At 40.3% G+C, this 19,674-nt stretch overlaps 1 long non-coding RNA gene across 1 annotated transcript in view; it reads left to right on the forward strand.

Moving 5' to 3' along the window:
- LOC139437956 (uncharacterized) overlaps positions 1 to 19,674 on the forward strand; it is a 385,369-nt gene that overhangs the window by 36,187 nt on the left and 329,508 nt on the right. Inside the window, exon 2 of the long non-coding RNA XR_011647814.1 lies at positions 8,305 to 8,538. This is a non-coding gene — a long non-coding RNA (uncharacterized lncRNA). The remainder of the gene's footprint in view (positions 1 to 8,304; positions 8,539 to 19,674) is intronic.

A 19,674-nucleotide genomic window follows, 5' to 3' on the forward strand; every position in this document is an offset into this window, starting at 1 on the left:
TGCAAAAAACATGTGAGGTAAACACCATGATGTGGGTGTCCAGAAAAGTGGTCTTCGTGGACCTGGGCAAGGGGTCTGCTCTTCTGCCAAGGGAGACACATCCTAGACTTTGTCTCCATAGGGAGAAGGGTTTTCTCTAGTAACAGCTGAAGGTCTCACTTCTCTGGTCCTTCAGAGCCTTGCATAGAATTGGCCATTACTGACAGCTCTCCCAGGAAGAGCCCACCCTCTGAGTTATTTCTCAGAATCTGGCAACAGCAGGTTTTGCACCTTCTCTTGACCCCTGAAAGTCACTAAGGTATGGGAACTTTGAATTTTTCTCTGACCCCCACTTATCCCATTCAAGGTGTAGAGAGAGTATTTTTTTTCTAGCAATACAAAGCAGTCCAATTAAGACAGACAGTTAAGGGAGAGAAAAAGAAAAGAATGTAAGACGGAGAATTATTTGGAATTAATAGTATTGTTATTTTCAGAGGGCATAATTACCTATTTAAAAAGCACAAGAGAACTAACTTAGAGACTATTAGAACTCATTAGAGAGTTTAATTGGGTAGTTGCCTAGAAAATTAAAGTGGGAATGGCAATAGCTTTCCTCTTTACCTGTAATAAATAAGGAATATAGTGCAAAAAGGCACCATTCATACAGCAAAAATATGTTTTAAGTATTAAGAAATAGCCTTTATGAGATTATACAGATTTTATATATAAGGAATAAAATAGAAGAAAACAAGAAAAATAAAGAAAACTTACTGTATCCCTGAAGCACATACTATAGGCTTAGTCTATAATTGTTGAATCAGTAAATGGAGGGAAAATGTGAGATTTTAATAAATGGCGAGAGGTATGTTGTTTCTGGGTGGGAAGACATATTACCATGTAGCTGCTGAGTGTCACTGAAATCATTATAAATTTTACACCCAGTACTCTGATGCTTGAAATCTGGGCGAGTTTGAACCTGGACAAGTCAATTAACTCACCGGAGCCTCCATTTCCTCATCTTTAAAATTTTAACTCATCCCATGAGGTTGTCAAAATGGCTAAATCATAAAATTGCCTGTGAAAGCTCTTCTTATACTGCGACAGGTTATACACATGCCCTTTAGTAATGGCAGTTGGACCCGTCAGCAGAGTCACGCCGATGTAGAGGGGCACTAGGACAAGATCAACACTGACAGCTTGTTATTTACCGACAGGGGCTCGGGCTTGTCACACACCCTTCCCCCAGTCCCCACAACCACGGAGGCAGTGGCGAAGCCGGCTTTTACACTCAGACTTTCTGACACGGTGCATAATGACCTGGATACCACATGTCACTCCATCTGAGGACTGACTCCAGGGTCTTTGGGCTGACATGGGGATGCTCTTGTGCTTTTTCAGTCTCAACACTGGCAATGGCCGAGAACCCTGCAGCTGACTTGTTACTGTACATTAAGAGGCAATTGCAACCCCACAAAGTTACTGGGTCTAGTAGAGGAATATAATTTAGAGGAGTATAATTATGTGGGCAGATATTTTTAACCTTAACGTAGGAGAAAAAAAGTGGACAGAAGACTTTGATAGCCCTATGCAGAGAACCCAGTTGGGGCACACAGAGCACCTCAACTACGATAGCCCCTCCAACCCCACCTTTTGTCCTAATTATTGCCTCAAGAGCTGAGATTTCTGGGCTGAGCACTTCTTGAAATAGTGATCCCTGAAAAAAAATGGAGCACATCAAATGCACGAGCGTTCCAAATTAGTCTTGAAACTCCGAGCTGATAATGTAAATTGCTTTGGTAGGACCACCTAAAGGGAGCTTTCTTTGGAAAGTCTATTTTTAGTTCAGAGCCCCAGAGCAACAAAGACCCAGCACAAAAGACTGCTTCTGCTTGACAAATGACGGAATGCACACATCCTGGGGTAGACTTTCCTTCCCATTTCTTCAGCAGCACGGGAAGGATTAAGTGGACGCCAGGAAAAGGCTGTTTAGGCTCAGTAGCTGACATGACCCTGACTCCAGTTTTCCTTAATTTCACTGGCAGGTTTCTCCATTTTAAGAAATTGGGAAGGAGTGGGGATCTTCCTGGTTGAAGCTCCTTCTAAGGACCTGTTGACATTTATCTGTGCAGCCGCTGCCCTTTCAGAGCCTTTGCTGCTTTCCTTCTCAGCCGCGGAGGGACTCTTGCTTTCCTATTTGAATGGTTGTGTTTCTCTAAACCCTTCTTCTTTCCCATTACCACCTGTCCTCCCGCCTTCTCTCACCCTTAAAGGAAAGAAAGGAGAAAAGGCCCTGAAAGAACACAATACAGGTCTCTCTTTCTTGCCTGGACAATTAAAATCAACTCTCAGATGGCCTTTCTTCCTCTCATTCATTCCGCCCAATCTCTTGAATACTGCCGAAGGGATATTTCCAAAACAAACTGTACATTCAGCCCCTGCAAGTCTAGGAGTTTCTCAGATGAAGCCATCATCTTCGTGTCCTTGGCTCTGGACCCAGTGCCTGGCACATGGTAGATGCTGAACAAATGTTTGTTTAATTGGAATAGAACTGAAGGCCTGTCTCCCATTAACATGCATGCCAAAGTATTCTCCTAAGCTTAAGTGGAGGTCTGTGTATGATTCCCACCCCACTCCAAATTTCCACTGCGTATATGACCTCATGGTTAGTCCATAAAACATTTTGCTCTACAAGTGTTCCCTTGGAAAGAAGTTAAATTATCTAATAAGACCAATGGAAAGAAGTAAGTTGGAAAACAGATGAGGTCTGTATAATAGTTTTCCACCAACATGCGGGAGGTAATCTGTTAAATAATGCATTAGCCAGAGATATATCTTACAGGTAGTTCTTTGAAATTGCTATTAGGCATTTTTGACCAATGAAACAGCAATTTCACATGGTAATATTTACTCAGAGTCTACTATGTGCCAGGCTCTGTGCCAGGGGATATAATGGGGAATCAGGTAGACCAAGGAGAGTTGACAAGTCTCCCATATAGCAAGTGCATTGAACTTTATGACAGAAAAATGTCAAGTGTTATGGAACTACATAATGGAAGGAGAGGACTGGGGTGGGGAGCCAGGGGGAAGGATTGTGATATCTGCTATCCTCACCAAAATCCAGATTCTCCCCTCTTCCTGGGAACAGAGCTAGAATCATTTCCCAGCCTCCCTTGCAGTTAAGCATGGCCGTAAGATTGACTTCTAGCCCTGGAACATGAGATGTCGTGATGTGATGGGTGCCATCTCCAGATTTGGCCCATACAACTTCCCACTTGTGCTCCTCCGTGTTCTTCCTTCAGTCCATCTGACTGGGATGGGGATAACTATGGCAACCAAGCCTAAGAAGCTGCAGACAACATCTCTGACTGTGTGCTTGAACACTCTGGCCTTGGACATGTGAGACACATGTCTACTGGGGTTCAGCCATTTCAGTATTAATGCATATTTGCTACAGCAGCTACCTTTGCTCTAACTAGTATGGGAGCTAACTTAGTTTAGGGAGGCAAAGAGAGGGCTGGTGGCAGTGACATTGAGTTAAAGGTATCTAAGCCAAGCCTGAAGGTTAGAGTTTTCAGACTGCAGGACCAAACTTATAAAGGCCCTAAGGAAACATGTGAGGAGCTGAAGGGAGTCAGGTAAGTTTGGGAACGCAGGTGGCTGGATTTGTGCTTAGAAAAGAAGATGGAGGCCAGACCTTTTGGGGTCATTAAAAGTAGGGGAATGTTTGAAAGGTTTTAAGCAGAGGAGTGACCTGAATGCATTCAGAACTATATGTAGACATTCTGAGGAAACGTTTACATGTAACAATTTCCCCTAAGTAGCTATGGTCTTTGACACTTGCTCTTAAACATTTTCCTAACACCGGGAATGAGTGCTTGTGACGATTAAACACAGTCACCGTCTTTTCTCCTCTTGTACCAGTTCTTCCTCTTGTCTTGTACCTTGCAGATTTGGAGCGTGTGTATTTGTGAAATTTTGGAGCAAAGGAATACAATGGATAAACTTTTCCAGTAGGAGTCACTTTCCCAGATATCCAGAGGGGCAAGCCAAAGAAGGCAATTGCTGGGCATTTGTCTATGTTCCCTTAGCTTCCACACTTTTCTCTTCTTTAGTCTTCTTCTCAGAGCATACTCCCCCCCCCACACACACATACACTTTTAATGCCTAGCATAGGGCAACAGTATTCATTCATTCTTTTATTCATTCATTTATTCAATTATAAAACAAATATTTAGTAGGTGCCTACTAGGTGTCAATAACTGCTCTCAGCTCCCAGAATGATAAAACAGTGGTGTGGCAGGCAAGGCCTCTGGTTGGCATTCTATTCTCATCCTGCCCGTTTCGCCCTGGGTCACTGTCTTCTCGCTACACCAGCTCCCTTGCTGTTCATCAAGTGTGCCATCTTACTCCCACCCCAGGGCCCTTCACCTTTCAGTCTTCTTCCTGGAAAGGCTAGGGAATGTGTGTATGTTTCGGAAATGTAGAACATTAAATTGAGGCAGATTGCATTTCTCTATGGAAAGTGTAGGGCCAAGTTTGACAGAGCAAATGAAACCCTGCACATGGTGGCATACATTCATCATTGCTCACCCCATGGCCATCCCAAACCCTTGCTCTTTCTTAACAGAACCCCAGATTTGCTTAGGTGTTCCATCTCACCCCACAGCCATGCATACTGGTCCACGGTGTGAGGTCTGATCAGTAATAGTGATTGCTCTTGTCAGTGATTGGTTAAGGGGTTGTTGCTGAGAGGAGGTCTGCTGGGGCAGAGCTTTTGTGAAGGGTTCTTTGCTCTTAAGGAAGACACAGGGAGACGGATGTGGCTCAAGTGATTGGGTGCCCACCTACCACACAGGAGGTCCTAGGTTCAGTTCTTAGTGCCTCCTAAAGAAGACAAGCAAGATAGAGAACTGATGCAGCAAGCTCATGAAAGAAAATGACACAATGAAGAGGCATAATAAGGAAACACAAGGAGACACACAACAAGCAGGGAGTGGATGTGGCTCAAGCAATTGGGCACCTCCCATCTGTATGGGAGGTCCCAGCTTCAGTTCCTGGTGCCTCCTAAAGAAGACAAGCAAGATAGCAAGCTGACACAGTAAGCTGACACAACAAGATGACGCGATGAAGAGATATAATGAGGAAACGCAAGGAGAGACACAACAAGCAGGGAGTGGAGGTGGCTCAAGCAATTGGACTTCTCCCGCCCATATGAGAGTTCCCAGGTTTGGTTCTTGGTGTCTTCTAAAGAAGATGAGAAGACACAGAGAGCAGACAGTGAATGCAAACAACGAGGTGGGGTGGGGGGAGAAATAAATAAATAAAATAAGTCTTAAAAAAAAAAAAGAAAGACACTGTAAGAAGAGATAGTCTCTTTCTCCCATGCGTGCTGTCATATTTAGACTTGATGCCTAGAACTGCTACAACCATCTTCTGAAAAATGGAGAAGCAGCCTGGGGATGCAATTATACTCAGCATGGTGGAGCAGAGAGACGGAAAGGTTGGTGATTTTCAGGATATCCTATGCCGTCATTCTCACCACCCAAGTGCCTGGCCCCCTTGGGACTCCTATTGTGAGTGCAGATTTCTTTCATTTGCTTCTGAAACCTTTCCAACCAATATACCTATGGATGTGTGCTATTCAAGTAAATCTGTACTAAGATGAATCTTTTATATATAAAATATCAATAAAGGAGAGGCAGGTAGTATATTGGGAAGAAACAATGACCATGGAGCCACACTCATTTCAAATCCTGATTCTGTCATGTATTAAATATGTGACCATACACAATTTATTTGACCTCTCTGTGTCTTAGTTTCCTTATCTATAAAACTATTGTGAAATGCCCTGACTCAAAGGATTTTCTGAAGTCTGAATAAGATAATGTAAATTAAATTTAAATGTAAGGCACTATTATTAGTACTTTTATTATTCAATGAATTATTCAAATTTTGTGAGCTGTGGACAGTTTTACCCTATGTTTAGTACATGTAATTGGCATAAATACATTAATTGGTTAGGCCTAATATAGATATGGGAAAATCAGTGCTGAAAAGATTGCATTGTTTGGAGAAGTATCTAATATACCATAACGTGTCTCCATTCTGAAGACTCATAAAGGGGATTATTCTGAGTCTTCAAAATCTTTTTCTTTTGGACACTTTTTCTCTTTAATCTTTATGGACTCTGTGCATCTTGTAATTGATCATTCATTGTTTTCCTTTCTCACTAAAAAGTAAAATAACAGATCCACTTCTGGCATGAGTTTGAACATAAACTTTCTCTGTCTTTACATTATGTTCCTGATTTTTAAAAATTTGTCCTGATTTCTTTATCTATTTTATACTATTGTTTATATTTCTGTAACTTTTCTCAATTAAATGAGTGAGGTAGGTACACAAATTCATACTCATTTGACTTTCTGTTTTATTCTTCTTGCCTTCTTGGAGTCCACCAGTCCTACCATGTAGCAAAGGGCAGGGAAAACAACTTAATTACGATTACTATTGCTCTCATCTCAACCCCACTACATCTGGTCACCAGGAGATCAATACTATGCCTTTTTTCCCACCAAAATCTATCTCTGCCAGCTATGCTGATAATGTTACAGGCGGAACAATGTAGACATGAGACCATAAAATTTAATATATTTTCACTGAATTAGACCAAGACTGATGAGACCAACTACAACTGTGGTTCTCAACCAGGGGCGATGGTGCCTGTGAGGATTTTGCAGACATTGGCAATGTCTAGAGCCATGTCCTTTGGGTATCAGAACTTCAGAGGAGGGTTTTGGGAAGGAGATTTTCAATTTACAGTGGGAGTCATGACAGACCTTAAGCAAAGCCTTGAAGGAGGCAAAGGAGTAAACCTTGTGGAGGTCTGGGGACAAGTCTTCCTGGCATAAGGAATGGTAGGTGCAAAGGCCCTGGGGCAGCAACATAGCATGTTGGAGGAACAGCAAGGAGACCAGTATGGCTGGGGTAGAGTGAGAGAGAAGAGGAAAAAAACCCTAACAAAAACACTTAGGGGAAAGGAGAGGGGAGGTGGTGGGGATGCCCAGGTATCTTAGTCGATAGAGTCCCTGCACTGGAAAGCCTTCCGCCACAAAGAATTTGGTCTGGGAGTCATTCTGTTACAGCTTTTACATCTATGAGCTGCCTAATGTAACAATAGAATAGTTTTGAAATGTCCCATGCTAAACTATGCAATAATCAACCATCCAAAACCTGTCTTAAATATGACGTATTCGTAACTAGGCAGAGTTGCTGCTCCCCTAAAGCAATATCCTTTTGCCACTCTAAATAGCTTTGACCTAATTCTTTTTTTACTGTTCTAAGTATTGCCATGGTAATGCCATTTTTAGTGCATTCTTTATCATTGTGTTAATTCTTCTAATTTAATCTTTCTTGCCACATGTATCTGGGGACTAAAAGTCAATTTTTTTTGTGTGATTAAATTTCATTTCAGTCCTTGCTATTGTGTCAATGGTAAGGTTCTAACCAGGGCTTAAATTACTGTGAATGAACAAAATAATATTCGTAGTCTGGACACTCCTGACAGCGACTGCATATTATGTTGTTTCCACACATCATGCCCGGTGTTTCTTCCACTAATAGCCTCTCTATAACCCCTCCAAGGTAATCCATAATTGTGATTTATCAACTGGTTTTATATCAACACTCCATTGTACGAGGATGTGTGCTGATGCTTGCAATTTACTTTGCAAAGCATTAAAAAAATAAGATGAACTGATACATGTATAAAGGATTGAAGAATAGATATGTGATAAAGCATGTATAATAAAATGTTGATGGTAAAATCTAGGTATGGGTGTACAGATATTCACTGTAAAGTTCTTTCAAGTTTTCAGTATGTTTCAAGTATTGCATAATAAAATTTGGGGGAAGACTTCATTGTAAATGTCATATAATTGGGGTTAACCAATTAATAGTATATTTAATGGACAATATTAGAAATTAGTGTGTGATTCACAATCAATTTTAAACTCATTTTGAGCTATCTTTCTCCACTTTCTGTATCATTATGAACACATGTCTCCTTCATCAAATTCAGCTTATTTCATCTGTTATTTTCCATTTTTTATGATCAAATTGTCATTATTTGACTTCTTTGGACCCTTTTTTTCTGGTTGGGTCACAAAGCTCTGAATTCATCCTTACTTTCTTGTAATCTGTTGATTTTTCCTGTCTCTGTAATATATTGATTGTCCCTTTTATTTTTTTTTATTGTTTATTCTTTTATTTACCTGTTTAAAAAGATGGCTTTCTTTCCATAATTTGAACTTTTTGTTTCCTATCCAGGTGACCTAATGACTCATGAACTGATACCAAAATGATAAAACCCTGTGTGTCTGGGAGGAACTCTTCTTGGCAACCTCCACGTGCCTGCAATTCTGCATTTACTCACGTGCACTGAGTGGAGTAAAAACTAGCTACCTCTTCTTCCTCTTCCTCTTCCCGGAAGTGGCAGCCAAAGCTGGGAGTTGTTGGGGTATGACCTGTAGTCAGGAGGACCCTGCTGCTTTTCCCCACCAAGTAAGTCCTCGGTCTTTTGCTCATTTATTTTCTCACTGAAACTTGTTTTGATGCTGTCTGATCACTGTTGATAGGTGTTTGAATGACTTGGAGGGGCCTGCAGAGTGCTGAGTCTCTGTTCGGGCCTTGTTCAGTACCCGTGCCTTTGCCGGCAGAAGCCAGCCCAGGTTAAGTGGTGTGCATTTGCCTGTTGCTTCTTCTGCAGAGAGGCAAATTGACCGGCACAGACAGCTCTGTTTTCATGAGGTCGTGGGGTTGCTGCTAGAGAATCCGGTAGAGTAGACTGGGTCTGAAAGCAAAGGGATTCAGTGGTATGTGTCTTGTGACTTTCATGCCACTGGCAACTGGGCAACTGAACACCCACCGTCTGACGAGGGTAAGACAGCTAAAGATGCAGTCCCCTTGAGGGCGAGCTTTTGGTTCATTCCCCCAGGCGAGCAGCCCAGGCCACCTGCAGTGCTGAGTGGGGGCTGAATCCATCCAGAATGTGGTGAAGAAGGACCAGGATAAATATCACTATTGGCCTTGGGACATGCTGCAGCCACAGAGACTGTGGCTATTTCTCCGCCACTAATCATTTTGCTTTCAGATACCAGGGATTGTGTGTGCCTAAAACCTCAGGCTAAACTCCGTGGCTGCTTAAGTGCACTTTCTCAAAGAAAAAGCGTTACTGTGTTCTATCAAAAATGGAAGCCCTAAACGTTGTCGTAGGAGCAGCTCTGCACGGTGCAAGGATTCTGTTCTGTCAGGCGCCTCTTAATGAGCCGCCACAGATTTCTCAGCCCCACCACGGTACAGGTCGTTGAGACCTGCTGCAGTGTCTGCTGGAGCAGAGGCTGTGGGGTGCTCGGGATCCTGCCTCCCCATCCGGCTTCCCTCCCTCCCTTCCCAGGGACGTTCCTAAGAGCACCCCCAGTAAACCACCTACATGCCAATCTCCTCTCGGGGTTTGTTTCCCAAGAACGCTGTGGGCTCTGAGCAGTTTTGCTCAGGCTCATCTGACATCACGTCTTCCCATGCCTCACGGAAGACCTCGCCCTCTGCCTGTGGTTGCTGCTGAGACGTGAGACTCAGTGGGTGCCATCTGTATACACACATGCATAACCTGGAAGTACAGGGGAGTCAGCGTCCTGTGGATTAAACCTATGAACAGAGGGAGATGGCATAAATTCTTCTCTCCTCCCTGCTCGGGCCATCTTGAGACATGGTAATGGACATGGTCTCTGGGAAGAGAGTTCCTTCAAAACTGAGCAATCTAAATGGAATATCAAGTATCATTCCCTACCCCCCCCTTAACTGTGCCATTGACAACTCTTTTTAAAAAATTATAGACTATTTTGGTGATGGATTGCCATTTCTTAGAGACCCTCAGGTGGATAAAATAACTTTTACCAAAGCTTTAACTATGCCAAAGCCTCTAAATTCAGAAGTATCTGAATTGCCAGAGAAATATAGCCACTATTAAAATTGGAAGACTCCCGTTGAGAATATTTGTATAATACAATTTATAGCACTTTGTGGCCTTGACAATGTTGACTGTGCAGTGTTCCACCAAAAACATGTCACCAAAGTTGCAAATACAAGTAAGTGACAGCATATTCCTGTTCTATTTTTACATTTATCATATACTTAGATACTCCCCAGTATTAGTGAATGTAATTCCCAACAATCGTTATGTCTCTCAAATGTTTTATCTCCCCAAAACAACAACAAAAAAACTTGAAAGTTAGAAATCAAAGACATTTTAGCTCACTCCAATTTGATATTCTGTATTAGCTTCACCTTTAAATAATCAGCGTCCCCCCAAATTAACAATATGCCAAACATAATTTTCCCATTGCAATTTGGAGCATAAGATAATTTATTAATATTAGTTTTCCAAGTTTTATTATACACATATTTCCACCACCTATTAATTTTTTGGTTTACATAAAATGATTTTAACATTATCTGCAAACAGAAAATGTTTCTAATGTGTATCTAAACTTGCCCACCCCTTTTTATAAATCACCTTTTATTAGAGAAACAGAAGAATCTGTGGCTTTGATAGAAGATTCGGAAGTAGGCCAAAAGTGGGGGGCATTCTTTCCAAATTTCGGCTAGGAGAAAATCATGTCAACAATCATTGTTCTAAATATACTCACATTTATAAATTCCTGTCCTATATCCCTTCCCAAATCTTTTAGCTCTGACATAAGTCTTCACTTTTCAAAACAAATTTATGCTTGAAATACAAGAAATAATTACCGAAAACTTATTCAAGTCATAATTTAAAAAATACAACCAAACAATAATGTCACTCTAGTTAATCCTATCATGCTCATTACAATTAAGTATACTGTAAAAAACAAAATCTTTAGTTTTCCAGTCTCACACATCTAGCCTAGCATTGTAACCAATTTTCCCACCAAGTTACACATACACATTTGCTTTACAAAGAAGTTGTATAAAAAAGCAGCTTACTATTAAAAAATGCAAATGTATTTTCACCTAAACTCTTATATCTAAAAAAAATCTTTTAAAACTCAATTTGCTATGAATATACTTGCTCAAATTCTGTTTCAAGCCCAAAATTAGATGACTGCAAAGAGAGAAAGTTGATCCATACTGTGAAAAGAGATTAGTTGGTTATAGGTTTAGTGAAAGTAAACTTTTATTACTACAAAATCACTACCTGTTCATTGTATAATGTTTTTAAAAATCAACATGGTGGAGATATAATGTATTTACAATAGCATTCACACATTTCAAGTGAACATTTTTGACAAATATTATCTTTATCTAATCAGCACCTCAATCAAGATAGAGAACATTTTCATTTCCCCAGAAAGTTCTCTCATGCCCCTTTGTAGTCTCTTATGTACACTTGTTACGTAGATACCTTTACAAATTTGTGGGTAACCAACATAATACTCAACATCATACAAAAAGTTCCACAATTTTTCTGGCAATCAATGAAGCCAGAAGACCCCTTAATTTTACTGGTGCCCCTTCTCCCACCTGAATATTTCACCATTGAGCCACCTTCCTTTGCTATGTATTCCATGTATGCTCTGCAGCAATTTCTCTCACTTGCCTTTGAAGGCCTAATTCCTTTTACTATGACAAACTATTTCCTTAGCTTCCCTTTCATCCTGTTAAAACTTCGCCCACTCCCTGATCAGCCTTAAGCCACTGTAGCAAAACTCATTTAATCGAGCAGAGAGTCTAACCTTCAGGCTAATAAATTACCTTCTCCTGACATGCCTGACTAGGCTGGCAATTGAGGACACATGGTTCCGGCATAACGCCGTGATATCCACCTCAGCAATTGTGGTCTCCATTCTGCTCACCGTCCCTCCCTCCTGGTGAAGGGAGAGGGGAGAGGAATTACTTTTTCTTTTTTTCCCCCGATCCTTTATGACTTCCTATGGGCCTGAGAGAGCTCTCCCGTTAATCAGCTTACTGTGGTTTTTGTTCTTCTTCCGGGGTGAGACATCATGGGCAGTGTGGTGACCTGCAAATCTCTGTGAGCTCTCGTCTCTTCCCGGAACTGTCCTAGGGTTCCTCTATCCTGGGCCCCTCCTTGGCCTAATTCTACAAAAGGGCCACGTTTCCCTTTCGGCCAACTTTTCAGCCGTTTCCATCCCTTTAGGAGTTGACTCCAAGCACAAGATCTCCAAGAATCATCTCTAGAGCACTGCCCTCCGGGTTCTCCTGTTTTTTCCCATGCCCACATCCCTGCCTGGCCGTGTAGTCAATCAAATGCGCACTGACTGAGTGAAGCATCCCTGACACACGAGGGGGTGGAATGCATTCTGGTGGCTTCCATAACAGCCACTGCAGCTGGCCAGGCACATGCTTCTCTGCATGGCTTAGTCCAGTCTTGCAGCCAGTGGTGACACAGACTCACTCCATGCTCAGAGGCCAAAGTACGGAGTCCCTGTGCCCCACCCTCTCGGGCCTCTCTCTCAGCGTGGATGGGTCAAGCTGGTGCCTCCTTTAGGATAAATGATGGCCAGGTTTAATGTGACCCAGAGCAGGGACATCCTCCTTTCAGATCCGGTACAGTCCTCCGTCCTCTGGGTGACTCAGGTTCTCTTTGGCAGAGGTTCCTAGATGGAGAACCTGAGACGGGAATGTACAATTCAATGAAAGGGTTTTCTCCAGAAAACAAAACAAAACAACATGAAACAACCTGTAAGGAAGCAGTAAAATGATTGCTTGGACATAGGGGAATTCAAGGTGAGGGACCAGGCAAAATCTGCCTGTTTGTGTCCATCCCAGTTAGAACCCTGGGCATGCTGGGGCCCTGGGGTGCTTATCTCATCACTTGCTTCTTCCAGCACACAGTTGGAAGGCAACCTCTGCAGCTGAGCACCATCGTGCACCTCTTCCCCACGCGTGGGCTGCTGTGCCAGGGCTCTCCAGGCTCCTGCCTCCGGGCTGGGCTGTTGTGAGGTGATACCTAGAGGGCAGGTATCATTTCCAGGGAGAACCACATGCTGTTGGGTAACTGATGACAAGAAAGAAAGCCTGAACCCAACGCTCCATTTGAAATATATTCTTTTCGGTCAGTTACACCTGAAAAATGCTGTAAATGAGCTGCAGGAAGCAGGCTGGGGCATGTCTGCTGTCTGCGTTTTGTTTTTTTCTGGTTCAGACTGCAAAACGAAGGGCTGGAGTCCGTTTATAATGCATTCCCCTTTATCCGTGTTGCAACTCCGAGGGAGGAAGCTGACGTGTATCAGAAGACTGCTCTGTGGTAGCCCCTGAACTCAGGAAACTAAGAAGCAGAATGTTCAAACAGTTTATCCAAGGACAGACAGCTAACACCAGAGCCAAGACACACCCCTAGCTCAAGCCCTGGGACTCCTCCTAAACCATGCTGCCTTCTATTAGAGGCTAAGTAAGATTAAAAAGCTAGCTAAGCTTATTCCCAAAAATCTGTCCCCAGATGTCTACTCAACCAAGAAACTGTACTTTCTCATAGCCTGAAAAGCATGAGTCAAAGGCAGCGGTTGGCAACATTTTTTTTATGAAGAGCCAGATAGTAAATATTTTAGGCTCTGTGGGCCCTGCAGCTCCTGCTGCAGCTACTCAACTTTTCCACTGTGGCACAAGGGTAGCTATGGACAAGAAACAGACCAACAGGTGTGGCTCTGTTCCTGTGGAACTGTAAAGTCACTGAAATTTGAATTTTATGTAATTTCCACTTGTCACAAAATATCCCTCTTCTTCTTTGCCTCCCTGATCATTTGGAAGTATAAAAACTATGGAGCAGAATTGATTTGATCTGTGGGCCATAGTTTCTTGATGTGTGTGTGAATATATATATATATATGTGTGTATATATATATATATATATATAGAGAGAGAGAGAGAGAGAGAGAGCACTTGATGGTACTTTAAATATTAAACTCCTTGAATCTAGAGGAAGAATTTCTCATTCTGAATTCTCAATCTCAATGCATTACAGAATAGTGAAAAACCACTATTTTACAATATGAATAGTAGCATCAATAGGAAAAACAAGTAATGAATGGACAAGTTAAGAATGATAATTGTGATAGCTGAACTGCTAGAACATAAGTTGTCATGCCCATGTATACATGTATACTATTTTTATTTTGTTGGAGCAGTAGCCTGTTTATGCATAGACATAGGTTTAATTTAAAACCTATCTCAAATAGCACTTGTAAGTTCTATAGAATTATTTTTTCAGGGCAGATACTTAAATGCATGTCATGTGTGTTTAAGGGAAAAATATTTAATGGGTTCCAATTATTTTACTGTTTGGATGGTTTTTAAATGGCTAAAAAAAGGAGGTCATGTCTTCAAAAAAATTATAAATGACAAGTGACAAGTGTTACCAGTAATTGGGACACATTTTTCACTTTTCATGTTTAAAGAAGTGAATTAATGATAATAATGCCTACTATTTATGCAATATTTCATTATTTACACAAAGTTTCCTCCTAGAACATTTCATTTAATTTACCCCAAGTTTTGCTAAGGTAGATATTACTCTAATTTATAAGTACAAAAGGGGGTTGTAAAGTTTAAGTGATTTGCAACTGATACATGTATTATTAGGATGGGAACTCAAATATTTTCTGATTCTTAGTTCAGTATTTTTTCCTCTACACCTTGGAATGTAGCTAGGTATTACATGAAAAAAGGATGTTCCATAGTCAAACTATTTGAAAATTCCTGGGATAAAGTGGTGTTTCTGCTCTAGGATAGGACACCCAAGAACCTTTCATGAGCTAATATGCAGGGTAATTTGCCAAAATGAGAATATATGATGCACTGTTTCCCAAATTTATCTGGCAAATAAGAGTACTTTCCTTATTCCCCATAGAGTATTTCCTGGATCAGAGTTTCATAGATGGGTCTTTGGCTAAAGTTGGCTTGTAATAGATACTTAGTCAATGAAGGGAACCTCCAAGGAGCTGGCTCTCCTGTTAGGATATCCGCAAGAGTAACTTCTGTCTTCAAGAAAGAGACTTAAATGAGAACAGGGTGATTTAAAGCAAAACTCTATTATAAAAAACAGTAGTTTAATTACATCAAGATCAAATTTGATTGCATATTTGTGACCCATACTTGATTTCTACTGGCTGCCATTTCCTTTGCCCCCATTTCTGTCTGGCTCCAGTCTGCAAAACAAGCTCTCCACTGCTGACTCAAAGCCCTAGCAGAATGAAAGTCCTAGGAGAAGACAGAGTGCATCGCAACTCTGGAAACAGTCTGATCTCAGATTGACAGTTTGCTGTCCTTGCCTAGAATTGTGTTCCATTCCCATCCATTGGATCAGCTAGATATTTCTTTTCTTTATGTTCATTGAGGCATTACCATGTTCAAGTACTGTTCTAGGTGATGGGAATACAGTATTGAGCAACACAAAGTTCCTGCTGTATTTGATGCCTTGCTACTTTCCATTTCTCCCTTGAAGGAATGCAGTGGCTTCTCCCTCCCCAATTGCTTGCCAGGTCCTCCTTTGGCTTCTTTGCTCCACCTAGCTTCCCAGTATGCCATCGAGCTAGCCAGGATGGTAAATGAATTTACTCTCTTGCGTCTACTCTGGGCAAATGAGGGTAGTTTCTTAGGGCATGAGCTTTCAGCAGTCTTCAAATCTATGTCAGATCTGAGCAGTGAAGACTGTCATGGCCTCCTGTGCATGATAAGGTAGGGGGAATGGCCATATCCATGTCATGTATCTGTTATGAGAACACCGGATTAATGTTAATTATGACTATTTTTGTCTAGCCAAGAAAAGACTGGCTAATTCTTTCATCAGGGAAAGCAAACTCCAAAAACCCTACAATTTATTTAACATATTGATAGTTACCAATTTTCAACCTAGAAAATGTCATTGGGTGGAAAGTAGGAAATTAGCACTTTATTTGCTGAAGTGTTCTTCTAGGAAATTAAAGTAGCTGCTTATGCCTAAAAGGTGAGTCACATCTGTATTGAAGCCATCGTTTTAACTGGAAGGCAGTTGAATGGGCAATTCTAGGAATATGGTGGTCAAGAGCCTTGGATAAGAATAGGATTGGGTGGAGAACCTTAAACTCTCTAAACCTCTATGTCCATGTCTATAAAACAGTATAATAATAATAGTTTTTCGTAGGCAGGTTGTGAAGGTTAAATGAGTTGATGCTATTAGTCCAGTGTCTATCACATGGAATTGCTTAATTATATATAATTGCTTTATAGCCACATCTCTCTCTCTCTCTCCCATCCACCTCTCTCCCCCACACACCAGAAAATCCAATCTCTTTTTAAAGATGAAGAAGTGAAATGATTTCCTCAAGGCCATACAGCTGGTAAGAAAAAGCTGTAATGCAGCTAAACCCAAGGACGTAGTTCTATTTATCAGAACCAGAAAACTGAAACCAAATACCCATTTTCATATTGAAGTCTGAATGAAAACCAGAAGATCCTGATCCTTACCTAGATTGAAAAAAATAACGTAAACATCTGGATACTAGGGAAGAGCTGGATGCCTGGCTGATATTTTTGCTCACATCTGTCTGAGGGATGAATTGTTGTCTTTGATGAGATCGATTTGTAAGTCATTGTATTACTAAACCGCTCATTTCAATTTAACTATACAATTTGGGAGAGCTGAAGCTGTGCCATTTTGCCAGAAAATGATTAAGACAAACTCTAAGAATATTGCTAACTTTATCAGGAAAATCAATTCTTCTAACAAGGAAGTGAATCACTATTGATTTTTTTCCCCTCTAATTGGGCTTGGAGCCCTGATAGCTTTCATAAGTGGTGGCAGTTTGCTTTCAGCAAATGAATTTTTCACTTTGCAGTGGAGCATAACATTTTCAAAAGCCTGTGCCACTCCATTTCTCTCTCTCTTTCCTCCCAGTTCTTGAAGATTAACATAGAAGCTATTAGATATTTGTTATTTGCAGTGACATGATGTTCATCAAGTTTTTTGTTGCCCTAATGAACAAGCTCTCATATTCCTGCAATGTGTAACCACGTCGGGGTGGAGAGAGGTTGGACTCACAGAACAGGTGATGCACGGTGAGAAAATGGCTAAGATGTAGTGAAGATGATTAGCAAAAGAGCAAGCCAGGCATTTTCAATCCAAGATGCCAAATGTAAGATACAGACTATAATTAGTAGTAATATTTTGTATTTTTTCCACAAACCACCATATTATTAACACCATGTTTTAGTGTTGTTTATTTATTATAGTTCCTGAGAGAACATTCCCAGACTTGTACTGTTAACCATGGTCCATCATACACCAAAGGATTCACTGGGCTACAATCCATCGAGAGTGTACACTCAATGGCTCTCATTTTCATCACAGTGTTGTGCTGTCATCACCTCGGTCAATTTTAGAACATTTTCATTACTCCGAAAGGAAAAATCCCATACCTCCTTATACCTCCTTATTGCTTACTCTTAGAATTGATATAGCACCTGGTTTGCCCTTGCTGCAAAAATATTAAAATATTATTGTTAACTATAGTCCATAAGCCATATTAGTTGTATTTTTCCCATGTATCACAATATTCTTAACACCTTGTAATAGAAGAACATTCTTGTAATTGAACTATTAGCCACAATCATCATGTACCATGGGAATCACTATGTTATACAGTCCCTAGATTATCTTCTAGCTTTCATTCAATTGACATTTACATCCCTAGACTACCCCTTTCAGTCATGATCACATTTACAAATCAGCAGTGTTAGTTATATTCACTATAATCTATTACCATCAACATTATCCATTTCCACACATTTATAATCAATTTTATTAAAAATTGTATAGACATTAAACTTCAGCTCTCCCTTCTCAGTCCCCATTCTATCTCCTAGTAACCTATACACTAGAGTTAACCTCCATGAGTTAGTCATCATATTTAGCTCATATTAGTGAGACCATACAATATTTGTCCTTTTGTGTCTGGCTTATTTCACTCAACAAACTGTTGTCAAGGTTAATCCATATTGTCATATGCATCCTGACTTGATTTTTTCTTTTTAAAATAGCAACCTTTCTAATGGGTGTGAAATGATATCTCACTCGGTTTTAATTTGCATTATGCTGATGGCCAATGATGTGGAAAAACTTTTCATGTGCTTTCTGGTCATTTGTGTATAATCTTTGGGGAGATGTCTATTCACGTATTTTGCCCATTTTTAATTGGTTTGTTTGCCTTCTTGTTATTAAGTTGAAGGTTTCTTTATATAGTTTGGATTTTATTGGATATGTGGTTACCAAATATTTCTCCCATTGTGTAGATTGTCATTTCATTTTCATGATAAAGTTCTTTTAGGAGCCAAAGATTTAATTTTGATGATGTCCCATTTATCTATTTTTTCTTTTGTTGATTGTGCTTTGGGCATTAAGTCTAAGAAACCATTGCACAAGGTCCTGAAGATGCTTCAATGTGTTTTCTTCCACACGTTTGATTGTTTTGGTTCTTTTATTTAGGTCTATAACCCATTTTGAGTAGATTATTTTTAAGATGTGAGCTACGTGTCCTTTTTTATGCAAGTGGAGATCCAGATATCCCAGCACCATTTGTTGATGAGATTATTCTTTCCCAATTGAGTGGTCTTTTCTCCCCTTGTCAAAAATCAAGGAGATTTATATGAGGATTGATTTCTGAGCTCTCAATTCAATTGCATTTGTCTCTTTGTCTGTCCTTGTGCTAGTACCATGCTGTTTTGATTACTGTGGCTTTTTAATAAAGTCTATGATCGGGAAATGTGAGTCTTCCAACTTAATTCTTCCTTTTCAAGGTGGCTTTAGCTATTTGGGGCCCCTTACTCTTCCATATAAATTTGATGAGTGGCTTTTCCATTTCTGCCAAAAAAGGTTGTTGGACTTTTTATCCTTCTTTATTATGTAGTTTCATAGCAATATATACACACTACATAAAATCCATCCAAACTGTACAATCAATGGCTCTCAATAAAATCACAGAGTTGTGCATTCATCACTACAAACAATTTCAGAACACATTCATTACCCTCAAAAGAAAATCCCAATGCTCTTTACATCCTCTAGTATTGACATTTGGCATTGGAGTGGCAATTTTTTACAACTGATGAAAGAATATTAAAATCTTACTTTTAACTGTAGTTGATAGTTTGAATTAAGAGTATTTTCCCCATATACTACCCTATTATTAACACCATGTAATCAAATTGTACACTTATTGTACTTCATGAAAGAACATTCTATTTGTACTGCTAACCACAGTCCTTTATCCACCAGAGTTCATTGTGTTGTACAGTCCCATGTTTTGTATAGTCCATCCCAATTGTATACTCAATGGTTTTCAATCTAATCAGAGTTGTCAATTTTAGAACATTTCATTACTCCAAAAAGAAAAATCTCATACCCCCTTATTAATCCCCTATTGTTCATCCTTAGTATTGATATAGCCCTTTCATTGCAATTGAGGAAGAAAATTATAGTATCACTGTTAACTATAATTCGTAAGTTCCATTAGTTTTATTTTTCTCCTATATCACCATAGTATTAACCTTTTAATAGTGACATACATCTGTTCTAGTTTACAATCAACCTTATTAAAAATTCTACAGACATTAAACATTGGCTCCCCCTTCCCAACCCTCTTTCTGTTTCTGAGTAACCTATGCTCT

Source organism: Dasypus novemcinctus, chromosome 31, assembly GCF_030445035.2.
Source record: "Dasypus novemcinctus isolate mDasNov1 chromosome 31, mDasNov1.1.hap2, whole genome shotgun sequence".
Classification (NCBI taxonomy): Eukaryota; Metazoa; Chordata; class Mammalia; order Cingulata; family Dasypodidae; genus Dasypus; species Dasypus novemcinctus.